Source organism: Giraffa tippelskirchi, chromosome 5, assembly GCF_054371585.1.
Source record: "Giraffa tippelskirchi isolate mGirTip1 chromosome 5, T2T-mGirTip1v1.2.pri, whole genome shotgun sequence".
Taxonomy (NCBI): domain Eukaryota; kingdom Metazoa; phylum Chordata; class Mammalia; order Artiodactyla; family Giraffidae; genus Giraffa; species Giraffa tippelskirchi.
The window spans coordinates 160391106-160412000 of NC_137279.1; the positions used below are offsets into that span (position 1 = coordinate 160391106).

The 20895-nt window shown below is 38.2% G+C and overlaps 1 protein-coding gene and 1 long non-coding RNA gene across 7 annotated transcripts in view; one reads left to right on the top strand and one right to left on the bottom strand.

Annotated features, from left to right (window-relative positions):
* The window catches only part of LOC145505032 (uncharacterized), a 275419-nt gene that overhangs the window by 238428 nt on the left and 16096 nt on the right, over positions 1–20895 (top strand). For 2 of the 6 annotated variants that reach the window (XR_014052718.1, XR_014052720.1), the window contains one exon: positions 10354–10464. The exons of the other annotated variants lie outside the window; for them this stretch is intronic. The gene's annotated coding sequence lies outside the window, so the exon portion shown is untranslated. The remainder of the gene's footprint in view (positions 1–10353; positions 10465–20895) is intronic. 6 annotated transcript variants of the gene reach the window in all.
* Positions 5672–10612, bottom strand: LOC145505036 (uncharacterized). The gene is made up of 2 exons (XR_014052728.1): positions 10475–10612; positions 5672–6127 (listed from the first exon to the last, which is right to left on the bottom strand). It is a non-coding gene; the product is annotated as an uncharacterized LOC145505036 (long non-coding RNA).

Below are 20895 nucleotides of genomic sequence, written 5' to 3' on the forward strand. Positions count from 1 at the left end.
GTAGTTTGAGCATTATTTAGCATTGCCTTTCTTTGGGATTGAAATGAAAACTGACCTTTTCCAGTCCTGTGGCCACTGCTGAGTTTTCCAAATTTGCTGACATATTGAGTGCAGCACTTTCATAGCATCATCTTTCAGGATTTGAAATGGCTCAACTGGAATTCCACCACCTCCACTAGCTTTGTTCGCTATGCTTTAGCTCCTTTAATTACATGTTATATGAATTGGGGTCAGTTATCCTTTCCTAGTAGCACTTTTCTTTGTAAAATGAGAACAACAAACATGAATAACAAAATTCACAGGAAATTTTATGACAGTGGATTAAAAACACAGTGAGCTTCCCTTGTGGCTCAGCTGGTAAAGAATCCACCTGCAATACGGGAGACCTGGGTTCGATCCCTGGGTTGGGGTGATCCCCTAGATAACAGCATCTGGTTCATAGTTAGCACTTCTGAATGCAAACTCCTATCCCAGTAGAAGAGTTGACCTGAAAATATCGAAAATCTAGTACCCGGAGAGATAGAAAAAATAGGAACAAGAAACATTGTTAGCAACAAGTAGGGATCTAAGAGAAGTAGTCACTGCTAATTTCTAGTCTAATTTCAAAGAACTTCTATTCACTGAAGATTATTATGGAGAAATACCATTTGGAAGATGTCTAGAAAACTGCAAGCATAATACCATTTATGACCTCTTAGAAATATTTGTCATTCATAGCCTCCCTAATAGTGACACCCAGGGGAAAGTGAGGCAGCACAACTGAGCACTGCAGTCATCTGGGCTCCATGGTCTTTGCTAATTGAAAAAGAGTAAAAACTGAATTTTGGTAATTGACAGAAGGTATTTCCAAGGCATATGTGGGGAGAAAAAAAAGTTTCCTAGTTGAGGCTCTTTGGCATAATCAAGTAGCAATGTTAAGATTGAGTAGTCCATATTTGGGGGGCTTCCCCTTCCTGGAGAAGGAAATGGCAACCCACTCCAGTATTCTTGCCCGGAGAATCTCGTGGACAAAGGAGCCTGGTGGGCTACAGTCCATGGGGTTGCAAAGAGTCGGACACGACTGAGCGACTAACACACACACCAGTGACTCAGCAGTAAAGAATCCACCTGCAATGCAGCACATGCAGAAGATGTGGGTTCAGTCCCTGGGTGGGGAAGATCTCCTAGAGGAGGGCATGGCAACCCACTCCCTTATTCTTGTTGGGAAAATCCCATGGACAGAGGAGCCCACAGGGTCACAAAGAGTCAGACGTGTGTGAAGAGACTGAGCACAAGTGTGAGTTCATATTTTTAATTTACCAAGACTAATGACTGAGTCCCCTGAGTACATAGACAGTCTCTGGCCTAGCAGAGTATAACCTAGGCTCAAAGTCTTAAAAATTGCTCTTGGATTAATAGACAGATGAATGGATAAAGTTTTGAAATATTCAATAAAAGTTGCTTTCACTGTGTGCCTTGCATAAGATAGGAGCACAAGAAATGGTTGGTTACTTAATTAATTAATTGAGATACAGTTAGGGAGTAGGTAACTCATGAGCCCCAGTCACTCAGGCATAATCCTAACTTTCCTTCAATGTTTCATAGCATTTCAAATACCTTTTACTTCTAATGAATGATTTTGAGATTTTTCCAAGTACTCACTAGCCAAGAACAGTCAGCATGTTTTCTACAACTTGGCTAAAATTATAACATGTGGAGAGAAGAGGATTCTAATTTTTTAAATGGAGTGTGAGAGGTTCACTGTGGGGAATCAGATTGCCTCAAGAGTTCTTAACTCTTTGTGATTGGTGTTAAAAAAAAATTGATTTTGAAAATAAAGACAGTTTTTGGTTCTCATTCTAGCCACTAGCCACAGCAATATGCCTAATTCTCTCTTACTCACAGGCCCCTAAGGAAAGTTACCTTATAAGAGTAGACAACAATATGTTGACTCCTTAATCTTCCCCTTTTTAGCTTTCAGTTGTTCTGAAGATTGGAGCTTTGTGGTGTAGGCCAACTTTAAGACATGGTATTCTTTCAGCTATTAGAAATGGTCATGAGCCTTTTAAGTAAATTTCATGCATCTGTGGGAATATGGATTATTACATGCCAAAAGTATCATCTGTCCCATCAATGTTTTGAAAATGATTAAAGAAACACAACATAGGACTACAATATGGGACATTCCCTAGGAACTGACTGCCAAAGAAGTATATTTTCTTTTATTCCAATCACTTGTAATCATAAAGCTATCTGGGTCTAGTTGTTTTCCATACAATGCATAGGAATTTTTTTCTAAGAGATTAATCCATTACTAAAGTCAGTCAAAACTTTGGATTGGTGTCTGTTACTGGATTTTGATATATATTCTTGATTCAATTAGGTTTTTCCACCCTTATTCAGAAAATATTAGCCAACTTTTTAATACGAAAAAGTTATCATGCTACATCATATGAAAGTGAAAGGGTTAGTCTCTCAGTCATGTCTGACTCTGCGACCCCGTGGACTGTAGCTGGCCAGACTCTCCTGTTCATGGAATTCTCCAGGCAAGAATACTGGAGTGGGTAGCCATTCCCTTCTCCAGGGATCAAATCAGGGATTAAACCCAGATCTCCTGCACTGCAGGCAGATTCTTTACCATCTGAGCCACCAGGGAAGCCCTATGATACATCATAAATGCCTTAATATATTTTAAGAGGTAGCAAAAATGTTAAAGTGCTATGGTCGTTTCATCACTGTAGAGTCCATAGCTGCACTATCCAAATTAGCTATTTAATTTTAAAATTTAATTTAGTTAAAACTGTTAAAGAGAAAAACCACAGACTCCAAATAGTGTCACTTGGGCTAAAGCCCATGATATCAAACCTAGATATAATACTTAACCTAATTGCAGTTTTGAGCTTGTTGTTGCCTAATTCATGAATAATCTAATAAAGCCAGTTAGATCTCCACATTTTCTCAGTTGAATATTTTTTTAACAAAATTAAACACTCAGTTTCTCAATCACAATAATCATGCTGTAAGTACTCTATAATTGCACGTGGCTAGTTTAACAGACAGCATATATATGGGGCATTCAATCATTGCTGAATGTTCTACTGGACAGTACTGGTCTAGAGTGACCAACAAAGATATCTCAATTATCAGAGACTTAATTGATGTCTGCAGGGTAAGCCACTTGGTGTTATACTCATCTCCATTAGCTCAGCAAGTCAGAAGGAAATGTGTTTATCCTGGATGACATATGAAGTCCTCCATAGTCAATTACTTCAACTTTCAGGATTCTGAAATTCCATGTCACTCTTTTTTTGCCCCCTGCTTCTACTCCCATTTCCCCAGTTAACTCTTCATTTCTCAAATGTTCTTTAAGAATGGCGGCATGCTGTCTGGCTGGGGGTAAGGAGAGAAAGGAAAAAGGATTAGAGAGCAGCACACTGATGGATAAGCAATAAAACCCTGGTGTTCTGGGTTTAGAAGTTCTCACATTGTAAGAAGTTCTAAAGTTTCACTTTAGAAAAAGAAGGAGCCATTAAAATGTTGATTTCTGCTTTTTCTGGCAAACCTTAACTTCCTGGTTCAAAGAAAAGACATGTATAAATGAGGCCCACAAGTCTTCCTTGACATCAAATCGCTCTTACAGCACAACATTTTGATGAGTTAAGTGTAAATGAACCAGAAACATATGGATTAAATTTCCCCCATGATAGTAAGAGGTTAGAAAAATTGAGGGTGAAACATGCCTGGGAAAATGTTGGGCTCTCAGTGCTTAAAACTCAGAGCATACCATTTTGCTCCCAGCAAAATGTAAAGTGGAATCAGTCACCTCAGTTCTCTGTCTTATTCAAAGCTTCCGGGGGAAACTGGAAATGACAGTTGGGTTTCCCCTTTAGCTGATAGATCTATAATCTAGGTCAAGAGAGTTCCCTGTGTACTTGGCACAGTGGTGAGAAAAGGGGAGGGTGAGTGGAGCGGGGAGGGTGATCCTTTCCCTGTACAGTGAGTAGAGTCAGCTTTGATAAGATGGGGTTGCCTGGCCCATCAAGACCTCTTAGAAAAAGTAGCATTTTCTGAAAGACAAGCCCTTTTGTATCTGAAAACACCAACAGTCTAGCCTGCCTTTTGGGAGCCACTGAAAGATTTGAAGTGGATCAGATTTGAATCAGATCATCAGGCAGCCCCGAGGAGGATGGATACAAACGAGGAAAGATGTGAGTGAAGGAAAATAAGTAGGAAGTGTAGGCAGGAGGTGGGGAGGCCCAGAATTCAGGGGCAAATGTAAATATTTAGGGAAAATGTTAGGGCTTTATGATCCATTTGATACAGAAGATAAAGTGAGGCAGTGAGTTAGGAATTAAGTCATTTGTTCAAAGTCATAACTTTTTTCACTTCAAGGTCTTTTTCATCCCAATGTTTCTGACTTACATAAATCAGGTAACCTGGATAGTCATCCATTTATTCAATCGTTGATAAGTATTTACTGAGTACATATTATGAGTAAGACATTGTATTAGCTATTTGAAACAATGATGCTGAGCTTGGGGAGAGTTATTGCTGTAGCAGGGAAATTAGGTCACTAGTATCTTATGACCTTGTTCTCCAAAATCATTCCTGGAGACAGACTAGATAATCAGAGAAAACTAAATCACTCCTAATCCAACTAGACTCTTTCAAAACCTTTGTTGTCATACTTTGGCTTGAAGGTTTTGAAATAAGCTTGAGTTGAGGGAGAGCTACCTCTTTTCTCTAAATCAGTTTGTCTGTAATGAGCCATTGGCCAGTGTCACTTGGCAGGCAGCAATATGCTGCATTAAAGGAAATTGCCACTATTAATACTACTTGCAGACCCTTATAAATCACTACCTCCATGCAGAGTCTTAGATCAAAATACATGTGGTCAGGCCATTGCCCCAAAGAAGCAACTGATTCTTTCAAAAGAGCTATATATCACCTTGTTTTGTGACTAGAAGTAATAGCCTTTCTGTTCATGGCTGGCCTTGGCCAAGAAAGAAAACTCCCTGTTATTCTTTCAATTCAAGATCATATGGTTTGATGAGTTCTCACATGATGAATTCTTGTTTAACATAAGGGCTGGAGGGATGAAAGGGAGAAATGGCAGGATCACCTTCCAGAAATTATTACACTGACCCATGTTCTCACTCAGTGAAAAACACAAAGAGCTGAGATTTAAACTGAAGTCTATCTACCCCTCAATCCATATTCTCTTCACACCACCATGAGTTGAGAGTAAGTCAACCTAATTAATCAAGTTAATCATCTCTCTTCCAAATTCCCTCTACCAACAGGTGCCAGAGAGAGAGAGGATGGGGGAAAAGTTAGTCCACAGGTCAAGGAATAAAGAATATATCTTAATACTCTACTATAGAATTTATAACACAGGTTAAGCTTAAATATAAAAGACATGATGGCCTCCTCTACTGGCTGAGAAACTCATGATGATTTGGGAATTCATATATACATCATCTGGTAGCTTAGCTGGTGAAGAATCCGCCTGCAATGCAGGGGACCCCGGTCAATTCCTGGGTCAGGAAGATCCTCTGGAGAAGGAAATGGCAACCACTCCAGTTTTCTAACCTGGAAAATCCCATGTACAGGGAGCCAGGTGGGCTACAGTCCATGGGGTCACAAAGAGTCACGACTGAGCAACTAAGCATGAAGCATATACATCATCAACTGGAACTTACTATGTTTACTATGTTTTGTGAAAGATTACAACTTTTGTGTTATTGTCATAATGAGTCTGAGTCTAGGTTTTTCCAGTTCCCTGCTGTGTCAGTCAGTTCAATTCAGTCGCTCAGTCATGTCCGACTCTGCGACCCCATGGACTGCAGCAACCAAGCTTCCCTGTCCATCACCAACTCCCAGAGCTTACTCAAACTCATGTCCATCAAGTCGGTGATGCCATCCAACCATCTCATTCTCTGTCATCCCCTTCTCCTCCTGCCTTCAATCTTTCCCAGCATCAGGGTCTTTTCGAATGAGTCAGTACTTTGCATCAGGTGGGCAAAGTATTGGAGCTTCAGCTTCAGCATCAGTCCTTCCAATGAATAGTCAGGACTGATTTCCTTTAGGACTCCTTGCTGTGTAAACTTGGTCCAGTCACATTCTTTCTGCATCTCAATCTCTTCATCTAGATAATGGGAAAAGTAAGATCACTACCTTCTAAGATTGTTTGAAAATTAAATGATTTATTTTATTTAAGGTCTTAGAACAGTGCCTGACATATTGTTAATACTTAATAAATGTCACCTATTATCTTCTTTTCCTCCTATATGAACTTCACGCTAACTTGCCTAGTATTTTGACTACCATTTATTGGAGATTTATTATATATCAGGCATGTGCTTCATATGTATTATCTACATTGTCTTATAAAAACCTTAAGAGCTATGTACTATTCATTCATTTAATTCATATTCATTCAGGGCTTTCTTTGTGCATGTCAATGTTCGAGACACTGAGAATATAGTAGTGAATAAAACAAAGCATCTTTCAATTGAAATGAAGAAATAAAAGCAGTATATTCTGTGGACAGTATAATGTAAATAAAACAAAATCTGAAACTGCTCCATGAGGGAACCAGTGTAAGAACGTCAACCTTTGGGGAAGGCAGAGCTAAGAGAATTTTAGAGAAAAGATTGGAGTCTCAACAACATATGAACCTCTGGTTCAAGCTATGTCTAAAACTGCCATATTTCTGAAGTTGTAAAATTCACAAGGCAATACATTGTCTATTTGTAACTAGTTTGATTTTGGTCATCAGTGTTTTTACTGATGTCTTTGTTTTGCTTTGTAACTGAAAGCATTTTAAACAATAGACAAAGCAAAGGTCAAAGCCAGGCTTCCTCCTTGCCTAGATTCATTACCTTCATCTCTCTATCATCTCTTCATTTGTGCTTCTTTATCTCTTCTTCTTTATCTCCTCTCTTCCCTACTTTCCAGCTCTTTCACTCTTCAAAATTCATATGGCTCCTATCAACACCACTGGTAGAAACATTAACAGACATAATAATGCGCTCCCGTAATATTTATTTCATAGAAAAGTATGTTAGGGCTCGAAGGGACTTTGAGAGATAATGGGTTCCAGCCCCTTCCTTCAGGCAGATAAGCTATTATTATTCTCAAGAGGCAAATGAAGTCCAGAAATACTAAATGACTTGTTCAAGCTAGTTAATGTCAGACGGGGGAATAAACACCAAATCAAAGGGTCAGAGAATCACAGCACTCAGAAGCTATGAGGATTTCAGAGACCGCCTGGTTCTAACCCACTCATTTGATATCTGGGAAACAGTATCGCTGATGGTTAACGACATGTCCAAGGCCATATTGCTAGTCTACGGCAGACCTAGGATGAACACAAACTTTCTGAATTCCTTTTTAGTGCTATTTCCACCAGGCTAAACTGCTTCTGCCTTTCTAATGCATTTTTTAAAGTGTTGGGCAATTATTAAAATTAGTGTGCCAATACTTGAAGTTCAATGCTCTGTCAAAAGGGCTTTAAATCCTCTATATTGCCTTGATCTCTGTGGGAACTGTATCTATACATAGCACAGGATTCAGAAATAACTTTAACTATAAATCCATAAATAATTTCTTTGTTGAAATCAGTTGCTTTATTTCTAAAGTATTCCTAATTAGTTTTTAATAAATGTTTCCTTCCTCTCAAAGTTAATTCTCTAGCATTTGTGGTGGGAAGGGGATTGGGCACTAAAAGCTTGTTTCTTCACCCCTGCACGCACTTGGAGCAATCTGCACTTTTATTATAAGAATCATTTTTTTACCAACAACTACTAGGATGGGGTTGCTCTGGACACTGAAGCTAAAAGAAACTGAGGTGCGGTGTCAACATCTATAATGAGAGCAAATTTCCCATGTCATTCACTCATACAAGTACTTTTTAAGCCCCTGTGGAATAAGGCTGGTGCCACCAACTTGCTGAAGGTTATTTTTTTTAATGTTTATCTTTCTCTTAAGTTCAAACTTCATGGCTCTTTTCTCCACTCTCTTTTCATCTGAGACTAACACAGCCATAGGTCAAAGGCTTTTAAATCTTCCTTCTAAGTCCTGGATTCTCATAGTCAGACTCCTCCCATCACTACCCTTCCTAAGTACTTTTCACACTTAACAATGTTCCCTAAGGAAACAAAGTTCAATATCTATAATCAGGATTTTTATGTTACATTTTCACGCCAAGAAAACTCCAAACTCTCAGTTGGATAAAATAGGCAGAACCCCTGTTCATGCTGCCTGTGCAGTGTGGTTCCCTTAGAGATTTCCCTCTGCGTTGTCATTGCACTTATTTACTACCCAGGCTGAATGGGAAACTTAATGTTGCTATGGCAGAAAGAAAAGAGTTCTAGAGCTTTTAGGATTAGCAAATAAATGCTGTTAGCTCGAAAATGATGCACACAAAACTTGTGTTCAAATCCATTAGTCAAAGAAAGTCACATGGTTGCATCTAATTACAAGTGCAGCAAAAGAGAAAGTCACAATATGGAAGCATGTCCCTAAAGACCACCATGCAACATTTAAATAAGCTATCTCTCAAAGAAAGTGGTTTGACTGAGGGAGGAGGAGGATGAGAAGGAAAGGCATGAGGGCTAGTGAACTTTGGGAATTTACTAACAGTGCTTAAATTTTGGTGTTTTCTCTACTGTCTAGACCCTTCAATGGTAGCCACATAACATAGAGGCAGAGCCAAATATCTATTCTGCTACTAGAATGTAGACATATTTTGTTCCCTGGGAGATGGATAAAGTGAGTTTCAAACATCTTTAAGTAACCAATAAGGGTCTTTATTTCTCTGCTCAATGATACATTTTACTCAAATAAAAGTCTGTATATTATTTTTATCATTATTCTATACTTTCAATAACCATTTTACTTAATATATATAGTTAATTTTTTATTCAGCAACTGAATAATTACATTAAGATTAGTCCAAAACTACTACAACTGAAGTTATTCTTCCTAATTGAATGTTTATTGCATAAAGCTACAATCAATAGAACACTTCAGACCTTCCTAGATTAAAAATAATCTATCAGACATTTAGGATATTATTTTGAATTACAAAAAAACATCAAAGTTTATAGATTAAACCCAATACTTTTCTATCTCCAATAAAGGTAACAATCTAAAAAGTTTCTCTGGAAATTTGTTGATTCTTTTAATCTTTCAAGATCTGTTAAAAATTAAAAATAGCTGTGCAAATAATAGAGACAAATGTTTTTATGCCAGTGAGACATTTTCTTTAGGTGGTACTTGGTATTCTATCTATGAGTTACTGTTGGTGTCCACTTATTCTGGTGAAATTACTGCTTTTATTTTACCTGATAGCTTTAAAATAAAAAATCTCTTCCTCAGGTCAATTCTTAGTTTTAAAATCTAAAATCCATTTGATATGGAGTCATGGCCTGGAAGCAACCTTGTCACTTATCTCTTTCAAATTCTCAGTCATGCAGAAACAACCTCTCCAGTATGAAAAAGAAATAGACACCCAGCCACTTTTAAACCCTTCTAGTAATCTAGATCTTACTAGCTTAAACAGCTAGTCCATTTTTTTGGTAGGGTTTGGCAGTGGCGGGGGCAAATTGAGGTGGGTCATAACGTTGAAATGGATCGGAAGGTCACAATAATTACATTTAAATAGAATCCATCTTCATGTGTCTCCATGCATTGATCTTATTTCTTCTCTTCTTACACAAATAAAACAAGCCTGAGGCTCCATTTTTATACTTAGTCTTTATATATTTGTAGTTAGCTACACTGGCTCCTAAGCCTTTTATTTTCTTAAGCTTATCACGTCAACAGCCTTCAGATGTTCTTTATATGAGATGGATCACAGTTTTTATTGTTCTTCTTTGGGTACAGTCATTTGTCACTGTCACTCCTTAGGGCATAGTGCTGTGTGTGGGAATCTTCTCTTACTGGAATTTCACAAGATGCTTCATGATGAGTTACTGCCCATCATGCTTGGAGTAAATGTGCCTAAAACAAACTGAGTGTAAATGTGTCTTAGATAAATTTTTGTGGTCAAATAAGAAATAGACTCATTTGTTTCAAAATATGGTATGAATGCAGATACATTTTGTAAGTATATAAATGGACTATAGATAATAGGAATATCAATCAAATGTCTGATCCTCATGAAGATGGGGCTATATTTAAGACAGAATAATAACTGCAGTAATCAGATGACACCTTTAGTAGCTCAAGGGGACCCTTCAGTAGTTCCTTTCCCTTTAAAAGCAGGCATCGATTAATTCTTATAATGGGGCTCTCTGCTATCAATATGACTCAGTTCTTTTCCTGAGTCTGTTTTTCATGATATATTCCCTTTCTCTCTTCTCCCAGAATCGACTAAACAACCATCCTCTCACATCTATAACTCAGATTTCCAAAGGAATCTATTTGGTCCATGAAGTCATCATTACCAGACAGAGCTGTTGCACCAGTGTATATATGGTAAACTTACCAATTTTCTTTCTTTGGGTTAGATGGCCACCCCTGGACCAATCAGTCATGATCAAGGGAAAGTCAGGCCACATGATAAAAAACATGGCTCCCTTTTAATAAGGAAATGCTTATGGTTGCCACCTTCTCTGGAGTGCCAGGCATTGTGACATCAAGAGTCTAATGGATTCTTCTTTGGGATCAAAAGGAAACAAGGAGCGTAGATAACCCAGCTATACACCTGAATAAGTTTGTTAACTTTATGAGGAAGTAAGACAATTATTTAGGTTCTTTTCTGAGGACAACCCCTTAGGTCTTGTAATTTGGGAACCACTGTAGATGATGGTTTCTGACTAGAAAAGCATCAGATAAGGGAGAGCAAGTGGTGCTACTGCCTGGTGTGTGAAAAGCTTCATGAAGGCAGGGACAATGAGGCATATTACTTTAAAAACTAAGCCCAATATTTGAGCACATAGTAGATCTCCATAAACATAGACTAGTTTTTTAAAAAAAAAGACTCTTAAATGAACCGAAAGAGACCTCAGGATCACTTTAAATATAGTTTCTGAAAACAGGAAAACAGGTTTCTTTTCCACAGAAACTATAGACACTGGCCAATGAGGAAGCAGGAGATAAGACTCTGACTTCTGATAACTTAATTGACATAGGATTATTTTGATTAAATGTTTTCTATTTTTTCCCAAAGAAAAGTCAGATCACTCAGTTACCTCTGGGCTTATTCATGTGGATATTATTTAATCTTAAAGATTAAGTTTGGGCTTCCCAGGTGGCACTAGTGTGAAAGAATCTGCCTGCCAATGCAAGAGATGCAAGAGAACGGGTTTGATCCCTGGGGTGGGAACTGGTTTGATCCTAGAAAAGGAACTGGCAACCCACTCTAGTATTCTTGCCTGGAGAATCCCATGGACAGAGGAGCCTGGCGGGCTACAGTCCACGGGGCCTCAAAGAATCAGACATGATTGAACACACACAAAAAGATTAACTTGCCCTGTGCCATCAAAAGTACAACTCAAGACAATAAATATTAAGCCTGCTTTGCCTTAGATTATAGGAAAATTTTCTAATGGTCAAACTTTTCAAAGATAAAAATCATCATTTAAGTATAGTGCTTCCATTTTAGAGGACTCCAGGAAATGTCCACCTGGCATGCATATTATAAAATAAGTACCACCATCAAATGCCTTTTTAGGCTCTTCGCATGCTTCAGTAATTCATTTTCTTCTGTCTTCACATGGCTTGTGTCTACATCAGTGATGGCAAATACCTGACCCAAGTACTATCAGTCTATACTATGCCCATGGCAGACATCATTAATCAATTATAGCCCTTGCCTGTAGGGTGATGTTAACACTGCAAGTGTAGCTTCTTTGATGATGACCTCAGGCTGAGCTCCTACCTGATTCTGTAAACTCGTCCTAATGTCAGCATTTGCCAACATGGCCACACATTATTTGCCAGGTTTCTATGGCTTCAGATAACTCTATTTACAGCTTTTCCTGGATATGGAGCAAATTAACATTTGCATGAAGTCATTAGTCTTGGTCAGTTTCCAGTTCAGTTATTTTACTTTCCAACCTGTTATTCCTTATCTATCTGGGGAGGATATCTTTTTTTTTTTTCTTTCAGGACTAACTTAGAGCATTCCTGAAGCCAATTAAAATTCATGACTAAACCTCTGGAACTCAGACTTATTCCCCAGATTGTATAATTTTTATAGAGCAGAAATCTAATGCTGTATAGTTGAAGCTCTCATTTAGCCCAAGCACTAAAGAAGTGTTTCTGTTCAGAAATGAATCAAGTGAAAAAAGATAAATTGACCAACCAGAAAATGCATTCAATGGATAATCAATAAAGAAGAGATCTACCTGTGTAAGAGATATATAGTCATCAGACAGAATTTCAGCCATTTCTGACCAAGTTCTCCTTGATTATACACACAAACACTCGCTATTCATCTGTCTGTATGTTTCATTGAAATTTGCAAACCAACACATCCAATGTAGGGTTCAGCATCTTCCCTCTAATCATTTAATTACCCTTTATTTTCTGTCATACACTGATTCAACAAATATTTCTTGAGCATTCACATGTGTTAGCAACTATACAAACTGCTCTTAATATGTCAAGGGATAAATGGATCTAGTTCTTGCTGTCATGCGGTTTATGGTGTAATAGAATGAACAGAAATAGAATAAGCCATTATACAGTGATTGTTCACTAAATATAGAAGATGAGAGCCATGCATACTTCTGTCTTGTTCTCACTAAATCCCTCAAGATTTCCTTGTCTAAATCTCTTTTGAATCCTAATCTTTCTATGCATTCCTACTTCCACTGCCAAAGTTCACTCTTATCATCTCTCTCCTGTATGAAAATAATAACCATTATTTTATTCTCCCTCAAATGCAGTTCTCATATATCCATCACCAAAATGTTCTAAAATGCAAAATAAGCTTCAAAACCTCTGAATATTCTTAAAGTATAATTTCCAAGGTCCTTCACCTAGTCTACAAAACCCTCCAAGACTGTCTATTATACTCACTTCTATACCTATCATTCTTTACCTACACTCACTTCTGTACCACTCCCTCTATACCTATCTTTCTTGTGCTCACAACAATGAACGTTTTCCATATTTGGAAAATATGGGAAATATTTTTACATTTATTTCCCAATATACTTCCATATTTCCACACATTTTACATGCCACTATGATTTTGCTCATGGTATGCCCTCTACCTAGAATGATTTCTCTCTCTGCTTGGCTTTCCTAACTTTGAACTATCCTCAAATACTAAAGATTCAGTTCTGAGATCTCCAACTCTCCAAGGATGAATAAGGAATTTTGTTGTACTTCCCAAACACTTGGATATGTCTCAAACATTGCACTCAATTCTTTGTACTGTAATTGTCTGCTTATAAGCTTTACACCATGGCATGATGGGATCCTTCAGGGCAAGGATTCTATTTTCATCATCTTTGGGAACTCAGAGCCCATTTTAGAGTTTGACACATAGCAAGCACCCTAGAAATATATTTAATGTATGGATGAATGAATGGCCTACAAACAAGACATCCACATTTGGGAGATAAAGTATTTGTTGGGCAAAATCCTACCCATTTATTTTTCACAACATCTGCCTGTCTGTCCTGCAAAGCCATTTGACTTACTCACATACATAATAAATCAAGACTTGATGGCTAGATTGCATCTAATCCAATTAATAGTAGATATGCAGGCAGGGCAGCTTTTTGGTTAATGCAAACACTTTGCCTGGCTAAACAATTCCAGTTGATGCTTTTTTATTTCTTTTTTTTTTTTTTTGAAAGAATGTACTTTAACAGCTGTTTTAAGTAACCATTCAAAGCTCCAGGCTATCCCACATGTTACAGTGATTGACTTGATCCATCACCACACACTGCTCTAAGTCAAAACTCCACTGTGGTATGAATCCCTTTACCAACTTGAGCAAGCTGCCCTCCACTCCTGAGTTGGTCTGTGGATCTACTTTTTCATTCAAGCATGTACTATTTTGTATATACTTTTATACATGTCTCATGGAAAAACAAAGTAAGGAGGTCAGAGATAGCTGTTATAGTCTGCTTTGTTCCAGGTATTTAACATGTACTATTTCCAATTTTGAAACTGCTCAATCATGTCTGATTCTTTGCAACCCCATGAAGAGTCTATGGAATTCTCCAGGCCAGAATACTGGAGTGGGTAGCCTTTCCCTTCTCCAGGGAATCTTCCTGACCTAGGAATCGAACCGGGGTCTCCTGCATTGCAGGCAGATTCTTCACCAACTGATCTATCAGGGAAGCCAATTTCACCAACAACACAAGAAAGTAAGTTCACGTAAATCATTTTAAGGATAATGAAACTGAGATTTAGCCATATGAGATAATTTTCTTAGGAATCCACAGCTGGTGGTGGTGATGCTAGGACTTGGAGCACAACTACATCTGACTGCAAAGTTCCCCCTCTTTGCAAGTTTCATTGTTTGTATGTAGTTTGCTTTCCTCTTTATAACGCACAGATATGCAGTAGAGGTATTGGGACCAAGTAATGAGACTGAGCTACTATGAGTCAGATTATTGGATTATAAAGGGAAATTTTATAGTTGTGGAAGGAGGGGAGGGAAGAGATCATGAAGATTAATCTGAGAAATGAAAGGGACTAACATCAGGGGAACAACCATTAAGTGCAAAAGATGATGTATATTTAGGATTTATTTTATATAGTGACCCTTTGTGAAACTCAACTGTGTTGTTATCTCCATTTTGTAGATAAGGAAAGGAACCAAAGGCATTAATTATCTTGCCTGAAAGCAAACAGATAATAAGAAACTTGGATTTGTACCCAAGTTACTATGACCCCAAATTCTGTTTTTCATCACTCCAGACTCTCAGTAAACACACTATACAAATAGCCATGAACATTGGGGTTGATAAAATGTCCACAAAAAACCATGGTAGTTTTCGCTCATCTCTGCTCCTGAGAGCCACTGTATGGCCCACCTACTTGCCTTCAGGTCTCTCCACCTAATTATGCCTTTTGATAACTGAGCTTAAAAGATGCTTGTTCCTTAGAAGAAAAGCCATGACAAACCTAGACAGCATATTAAAAAGCAGAAACATCACTTTGCTGACAAAGGTCCACATAGTCAAAGCTATGGTTTTTCCAGTAGTCGTGCATGGAAATGAAAGTTGGACCATAAAGAAGGCTGAGTGCCAAAGAACTAATGCTTTCAAACTGTGGTGCTGGAGAAGACTCTTGAGAGTTCCTTGGACAGCAAGGAGATCAAACCAATCAACCCTAAGGGAAATCAACCTTGAATATTCATTGGAAGGATTGTTGCTGAAACTCCAACATTTTGGCCACCCGATACAAAGAGCTGACTCATTAGAAAAGCCCCTGATGCTGGGAAAGATTGAGAGCAGGAGGAGAAAGGGGCCACAGAAGGTGAGATGGTTGGATGGCATCACTGACTCAAAGGACATGAGTTTGAGCAAATTCCAGGAGATAGTGGAGGACAGGGAAGCCTGGTGTGCTGCAGTCCATGGGGTTGCAAAGAGTCAGACATGACTGAGCAACTGAACAACAACAAATGATTGAGCTGCTAAGCCAACAGGTCAGCATTCGGAAGACAGAGTTAAAAAGCTGGTTACAGAAGTTACTAGAATGTCCATTCACATTTAACTCTGCAGTGTAAATATATGTTTCTTGTAATTTATACATTTTTTCCCCAAGTAGACATCAAAATAACTGAAGTGATTGGAAACCAATCTATTTTCTGAAAGAGAACAGCAGTTGCTGTTTCTCTTTTTTTCTTTCTTTGTTCAATTTTAGTTAGCACTGTGCTCAGAATTTCACATAGATTATCTAATTAAATCATAAAAGGAACGTGTTCTGTAACGTTTATTTACCCACTTTACAAGTGAGAGAACTGAGCCTTAGCAAGATTAATATACATAGCTGATAATTCAGAGGCTTTGTCAAAGGAGAAATTATGCAACACTAGCCCCATTAAATACAAGCAAAAAAAACAGACATTAATCCATCAGCTACTTGTTAAATCCATATTCTTTTATCAGGATAATATCTCACATATAAAAGACATAAGAGGCATAGATTAAGGAAAATCTACAGTAAATGATGGAAAATATCATTTGATGCAGCAGAATAAATAGATTATTACAACCCAATTTTAACAAAACATTTCAGTCAATAAGTTCATTATAGTTATTAAGACTTCCCAAGTTGGTAAGGCAAGGATATCTATCCCGGAGAAAATCAAATGAGATTTAATGTTAAAGTATTTTGTAACATGTTGAGCCCAAATACAAATTTAGAAAAGTATTATTTGATTTATATGTGAGCTACAGTTGACTTGAGATGTTGCACTTTCCTTTTTTGAAATATTATATTTATAAAAAGTTACTAAACATTTGGGAAAGAATACAAATTGTAGTTGATATAAAGTAGTATACTAAGTAATTGATTCCAGTAGAAATTTATGAAGAGTTTGGCAGGGAGCAGAGAGCAAAATTACCTAATGAACTCTGATTTTATCTGCCAAGAATATCATTGAATATATACGTTTACTTACATATATTTTCCTTTCTCTATTATACATAAATCTGTCATCTATTGACACTTTCATGATATTATGGCAGTTGTCTAACAGTGTTAATAACAGAGAGAAGTTTCATATTTGTATTTAATACTTTTATCATTGTTGGTAAAACTTGTCAGCAGAATTTTATAAATTATGACCTTCAATGCAATTTCTTTTTGAGTAGTAACAGGTTTATCATCCTTTTTCAATTCAAGTAATATGATACCCAATCCAGGTAGAGAAGATGTGGAAACAAGATGGGTTCTAAAGAGAGTCAAAGCCAGATTGAGAGAAATGTCCTGAATCAGAGACTTTCTTTAGCGTCAGATTTGCAATTGCTGAGACTTTCTTTTCTTCACACTTCCCCCAGGTTTATTGAGATATATTGACATGTAACATTAAGTATAGAGAAAGAGGTCAGAGTGGCAAAGTAGGAGGACACGAAAATTACTTCCTCCCATGAACATATCTAAAAGACATATAAACATGGAAAAATCCTCACTGGAAACTAACTGGAGACTGGCAGGAAGACTCCTATACAGCCAAGGCTGTAAGAAACATCCATGGGAAATCTGGTAGGAAGGGAAGAGAAATGATCATGTCAGGACCTTTACCATTGGGAGATGGACTCAGAAGGGGAGAGGGTTTACAAAGGTAGAGACCCTCTCTGGGGAGTAAGCAGTTTGAGCTGCACATTGGGTCCCAGCCCTGGGATCTGATTTCCTCTTGGTTGGATGGAGGGCCACTGGGATTAACATAAGGGCTGTGGGAAGTTTGGAATCTGCTCACCAGGAGCATGCACATGCTTACTTACTCCTACAACAGGGCAGAGATGGTGAATTGAAATAGCACAGGAAGCTGGCTGATCTTCTGTGACTCTCCTGGCATGTGCCCCAGCCTGAGACAAGTGACTGCTCATGGTCTCCTTGTTTCACAATGCAGCTCTACACTTGGGCAAGGGCTGTGGTAGTCTGGGGAGAGCTCAGCCATGTGGCACAAAAGTGACTGAGACTGAGAGCAACCTCTGACCAGGGCAGGGGCAGTCATTACGGCATTTACACAAGCAGTGCATCAGAAGCAGTCTAGGTCTTTAACTATGACTGAACCATCATAGTCCATGCACAGACCTCTGCCAAGTGCCAGCACTGGCCTTTCCTGCTCTGTGGCTTAGCTGTACACCAGAGCAAGGGTATCAGTGGAAAAGGGAGAGCTCAGCTTGCAGGGAAAGAGGCAGCTCAGATCCAGAGCAATGTTTGATCAAGACAGGGCAACCTCTATGGGTGCTTACTCAGACAGTAGGTTAGGCCACTGACTGCAGCCAGAAGTAGTCTGGTCATTGACTGCAGCCCTGGCCTATGCCTACACCCATGCCTAGCACCCACACTAGCCTCTCCTGGGCTAGCACTGCTCTGCTCTGGGGCAAGGATGCTAGTGCAACCTGATAAAAGCTATGGCCCTTCTTCCCAGAAATACAGACATAAGTACATAATCAACAAAACTCTGCACACAGTTAGAGGGTCACTGATGATCTGAGGTTAGGCATCCCTCCTCTAGGTTATATGGTCTCTAAGACAAATAAAGTTGGTTGTCTTTTTAAATTATTGATTAAGTGGTGTGATCCCTCTGATACAATGGTAATGACCTTGTACTAGAGACTCCTAGAAGGGAAAAACATATGAAGCCTTTCTGAAACTCCTGGTCTGGATCAGTCCTCCTTTACACTCTGATAATACAGTGTTTATATGCTAGTCAATATGCATTTCCCTCTGTGCTGTACAAGTGTGCCTCCCCATGAGAATGGATGTCCCTTGGTGCAATGGAAATGTCTAATACAAGTGACTAGAACAACTTTGACCACTACCACTACCATTAACTGAATACCGATTATAGCTTGGCAACCATCACTGTATCCCAGACACTATTTGAATTCATTTAATTTTCTCAACAACCTAATGGTGATGTTGTTTAGTTGCTAAGTCATGTCCGACTCTCTGCAGGCCCACGGATTACATCCCGGCAGGCTTCTCAGTTGATGGGATCTCCCAGGAAAGAATACCGAGTGGGTTGCTATTTCCTTCTCCAGGGGATCTTCCAAAAGTTAATGGGAAGAAAGCCAGCATGGACACAACCCTCAGGACTTCTACCCAAGTAACTTGGGACCTAATCTCAGCATGATAAGTCAGTGACAGCCATTGAGCTGAAAAGAAGCCCCAGTTCATGCATGGATCTAGTCCTTGTCCCTTCATCTGTGGCTTTCTACCACATTCTACCAAGGTAATAACTATCTGCACACTCTTGGGAAAGATGTAACTTGTGTTCATATCATATCCAGCTTGTCCACCAAAGCCAGTGGGCAAATGCAGTCTGGATAGAAATGCTCCGAAAGAAGAACACCACTATGAAACTGTAATAGGCAACTGTTTTTTTCGCCTAATTTCATAGAGGCCAAGAAAGTTTAAGAAAAATGAGAAGACAGAAGAATTTGTTTCAAGTGAAAGAACAATAACAACAAAAACCTGAAAAAAAAAAAAAGATGAAATAGAAATAAACGATTTACCAGAAAAAATAGTTCAAGACATTAGAAGGAGAAGAGACAGGGGAAGGGGGTCAAAAACATACGACTGAAAACTACCCAAACCTGAAGAAGGAAATAGATATCCAGGTAGAGGAAGTACAGAAGATCCCGAGAAAGATGAACCTAAATAGACCTACAATAAGACAAGCATAATTAGAATAGCAAAAGTTAAAGAGAGAATTCTAAAGGCAGCAAGAGAAATACAAAAGCATATATTAATACAAGGTAGCTCCCACAAAACTATCAGCTGATTCTTTTGGAGAAATGTTGTAATCAATAGAAGGGAGTGGTGGCATGATATATTCAAAGTTCTGAAAGGGAAGAACCTACAACCTAGGGTAATCTACCCAGCAGAATTATCACTTAGAGTTGAAGGAGAAACAAAAACAAACTAAATTGAAAGAGTTCAATACAAAATCTACCTTAAAATAAATATTAGAGTCTTCTCTTAGCAGGAAAAAAAGGCCATAACATGAAGTAAATATACATAGGAAAGGGAAAATCTCATTAATAAAGTAAAATATTGTATATAATAAGAGCTGAGGATCAACTACTTAATAAGCTAGTATGAAGATTAAAAGACATGAAATTGTAAAATCAACAATAACTATAATAACCAGTAAAGGGATAAAGATGAAGATTTAAAATATGACATCAAAAACATAAAATGTGGGGGAAGGGAATAAAAATGTAGATCTTTTAGAATGTATCTGAACTTAAATGACTATCTTTTTAAAACAAGTAGATGAAGTTATAGGTCAACATATATGTTCCTCATGGTAATCCCAAATCAAATCCTACAATAAAATGCACAGAAACTAGAGAGAAAGGAACACAAATGTAATACTGAAGAAAATCATTAAAACACAAGGAAAGAAACTGAAAGACAAAGAAAATAGCAGAACTGCAAAACAACCAGAATACAAGTAACAAAATGGCATTAAAGACATACCTATCAATAATCACTTTAAATGTAAATGGATTAAGTGTTCCAATCAAAAAGACATACAGTGCATTTTTACATGAAAAAAATCTACATGCTGCTTACAAGAGAGTCACTTCAGAGCTAAAGACACACACCGAGTGAAAGTTAGGGGATGAAAAAAGACATTTCATGCTAATGGAAATAAAAAAGTAGGGTAGCAATGCTCATTTCAGGCAAAATAGACTTTAAAACAAAGTATATTAAAAAAGATGAAGAAGGGCATTATATAACAATAAGGGATCAATATAAGAAGAGGATGTAACATTTGTTAACTTACATGCACCTAATACAGGAGCACCTAAGTAATAAAGAGGAGAAGGCGATGGCACCCTACTCCAGTACTCTTGCCTGGAAAATCCCACGGACGGAGGAGCCTGGTAGGCTACAGTCCATGGGGTTGCGAAGAGTCGGACACGACTGAGCAACTTCACTTTCACTTTTCCCTTTCATGCACTGGAGAAGAAAATGGCAACCCACTCCAGTATTCTTGCCTGGAGAATCCCAGGAATGGCAGAGCCTGGTGGGCTGCCGTCTATGGGGTTGCACAGAGTTGGACATGACTGAAGTGACTTAGCAGCAGTAGCAGCAAGTGATAAAGCAAATATTAACAGACAAAGGGAGAAATTGACAGTGATATAATAACAGTAAGAAACTTCCAAAGATTTACAATATAACTCAGGAGGCTTAAACATAAAGAGACCTGATACCAAACATTCTATGCTCAAATTAGAACTATGTAGTGGA